This window comes from Mus pahari, chromosome 1, assembly GCF_900095145.1.
Source record: "Mus pahari chromosome 1, PAHARI_EIJ_v1.1, whole genome shotgun sequence".
In the NCBI taxonomy this organism is placed as follows: domain Eukaryota; kingdom Metazoa; phylum Chordata; class Mammalia; order Rodentia; family Muridae; genus Mus; species Mus pahari.
In genome coordinates this window covers 20,790,347-20,793,714 of record NC_034590.1, presented here as the reverse complement: position 1 = coordinate 20,793,714, position 3,368 = coordinate 20,790,347, and the positions used below count along the sequence as shown (strand labels likewise).

General features: G+C 36.1%; 1 pseudogene; it reads left to right on the top strand.

Annotated features, from left to right (window-relative positions):
* Window positions 1-204: 204 nt before the first annotated feature.
* On the top strand, window positions 205-1,254 carry LOC110335480 (annotated as a pseudogene).
* The last annotated feature ends 2,114 nt before the right edge of the window (window positions 1,255-3,368 follow it).

Genomic DNA, 3,368 nt, shown 5'->3' with positions numbered 1-3,368 from the left:
GGTTTCTGAGTTCTGTCTCTTCCTTACATAAACTGAAATGCTTAGCAACAGTACTGGGACCATCAACAACCTCATATCATACTGGTCTGCAGATAGACTGAATAATATAAACTAGATTTAAAAGAAGTTTCTAGCACTTTAGGAAGGTTGGTAAATTACTTAATCTCTGTGATCTTGGTTTTCCCTCCTTATGTACCTGTGCTAGACATTCCTACATACTCACATAGTCCTGACAGAGAGTACCATAGATTAGCATCTATATTTCTTTGCAGGAATGCAAGTGGAAAATTACTAAGCATGAGTACAACCACCCCAGACTGGAACATTAATAACACAGTAGTCAATGAAAGTTACTACACTGAAAATTTATCCTGTTTAACCACATTAAATTTTCTTACAATCATCAGTGCCATGCTTGGAGTGGCAGGAAATGCTATGACTTCTAGCCTTCTACCTGAATAGGAATGCCTTCTATGTCTATGTCCTCAACCTGGTTAGGGCTGATTTCTTGCAACTTTGCATGCAGATAGTACATTCCCTGGAGTGTTTCTTTCCAATAAATATGATCTTCGATCTTTTTATCCTCATTGTATTTATGATTGCTTACCTTGCAGGTCTGTGTATGATTGTAGCCATCAGTGCTGAGTACTTCGTATCTGTTATGTGGCCTATTTGGTGTCACTGCCAAAGACCAAGACACACATCAACCATCATGTGTGATCTGCTCTGGGTTTTCTCTCTACAGTTGAGCCTCCGGACAGGGGTAGTCTGTGGCTTTCAGTTCTGGTTTTACAAATACTATTTCTGTATTACATGTTGCTATATCACTACTGCATTTATAATAGTATTATCTGTGGTTCCTTCTGTGTCCAACCTGGCCCTGTTTGTCTAGATGATCTGTAGATCACACAGGATTCCTGTGACCAAGTTGTATGTGACCATTGCTCTCACATTGATGGTCTTCATATTCTTTGGTCTTCCCCTTAGGATCTACATATTCTTGCCAATGTTTAATGTGTTTCAAAGAATACATTCTTACAATCTTCATGAAGTGATAATATTCCTGTCCTGTGTTAACAGCCATGCCAATTCCATCATTTACTTTCTTTTTGGCTCTGTTAGGCATTGCAGGTTACAATGGCAGACTTTGAAGCTACTCTGCAGAGAGCAATGCAGGACACTCCTGAGGAAGAGAGAGGAGAGAGGGGTCCTTCACAAAGTTATAGGGAACTGGAAAGACTGGAAAGGGGCTAGTGTAATAGTTGAGTGAGTCCTTGATCAGACATAGTTTCTCTGAGAGTCAATTTTACTTTTATCTGTGTAGGCAGTTTTCACAATCTTGTTCAATTGGTAGAAAAAATAGTCATTTTATAGAAATTAGGAGAAATGGGGCTTGTTACACAGAAACTGAATGCAGCACCATAAAGTTGGCTTATATGGTTCTCAATGCATCCTTTTGTGATTTAACCCTTGAAATCACTTGGTGCCAGATCAGCTCCTACTATGAACAAATGCATCCCTCAGAACAAGGATCAAGGTAGTGCAAGAAAGATCAGAATTTCTTTGATCATTAAACTTGATAAAGATTAAATAAATAGTACACTTTAAAGAAATGTCCCTATTATTTTATTTGTTTTCTAAATGTTAAAAGAAATTAATGAAAATGTCCACAATTCCAGTTCCTTCAATATCTTTATAGTTTAGAATATGTGCATAATTTTAAAATGTTTCTAATATAAATTGCTTAGTGAACAAATAAGCATCTTTAAGACTGCCTATTCTAAACCTCCATTCACCCATTGAAGTAGTCAACTTCACATATCTAGATTTTTGCTCAGTAAATGAATAAGGACAGGTTTTATGCATCAACACACAAGCACATTCAAAGTTAGAGGGAGGCAGTATCTTTCTTTCACAGTTTCTTGATTAACGTTCCATATTCATGTCTTTCCTCCTATTCCCTTGTCTTTGTCCTGACTGTCTTTCTATGACTGTCTAAAGCATCATGAAAAAAAAATTTAGTGAATGTCATTGAACTTGTTTTCTTTTGGATTTTACCTTCATTACAAATGTACATTATTATGAAGTGTGTATCATCCATAACTTGAATTGTGTATGTTTATATATTTTCTTTTTTAAATATTCTGTTTGAAATAGAATGACATTACTATCTCCTTTCCCTTTCTTCCCTCTAGCCCTTCCCAGCCACCATCCCTTAAGCCCTTTCTGTGTCTCTACTCTAATATAAATATCTTCATTTTTTATTTTTAGTGTTATATGTATATATACACATACATACATATGTATACACATACATGCATATATACACACAAATAAAGATACTTGCTGAGCCTATTTTTGTTGTTTGTGTTATTTCAAGGTTGACAATTCTGTATTTAACAACCAATAGAGAAGATTACACCTGAGAGAGGCTAATTCTCCTTTTACTAGTAATCATGGGTTGCCTCTAGTTCTTTGTCTAGGGGTGAGACCCTGTAAAATTTTTCTCCTTTCATATTGACGTCTATTAATATTGTCATTGTCCCCATTTTGTTTACACAGACATTCTTAGAAAAGACAGTTTCACAGTCAAATTTCTGGTATTCTGGCTCTTACAATCTTTCTGCAACACTTCTACGATGTTCCTTGAGTCATAGGTACAGGAACTGTGATGAAGATATGCTCACTGGGCTGGGATACCCACAGTCTGTTTATCTCCTTTTTGTATCCAGGTGTAGTTTCATGGGATGGTCTCATTATCTATAAAGAGAAGCATCTTTAGTGAGCATTGATAGCTACACTTAACTATGGTATAAGAATAAGATTTATAGTATAGTAAGTAATTATGCTGATCTAATAACGTGACAGTAATAGATGCTTTTTGAAGGATTCTATCCCTGGGAAGCTGCCTAAATTTCTAGTACTAAACATGATTTCCCTCCTGCTGAATGAGCTTTAAATCCAATTAGAGAGCTGTTGGTTGCCACTGACATGTCACTCTGTTTGTATGTCTATAGATATCTTGTGATCCTGGTAATTGTAATGATTCATGGGTAATTAAGCTTGTTTTTACTGCTTCCTCCCCTTGGCAGCTTGAATAGTATTTTCTGGAACCATAGGCGCCAGACTGGAAGAAAGAGTTTAGATCAAACATGAAATACCTAAGCCTTTTGTTCTCAATGTGATGTGTCTTGACCAGTTGGGTTTGCCTTCAAATGAAGGTTACATTTATAATCTATATTGCTTTGGTAATCACAGGGAGTGCTTTGCCTAATCATTCAAAGAGAGATTTCTCATGCTTTGAACTGGTTCTTGTAAAAATTATTATCAGCCCAAGTAGCTTAACTTTCTTAAAGATATGTATATGT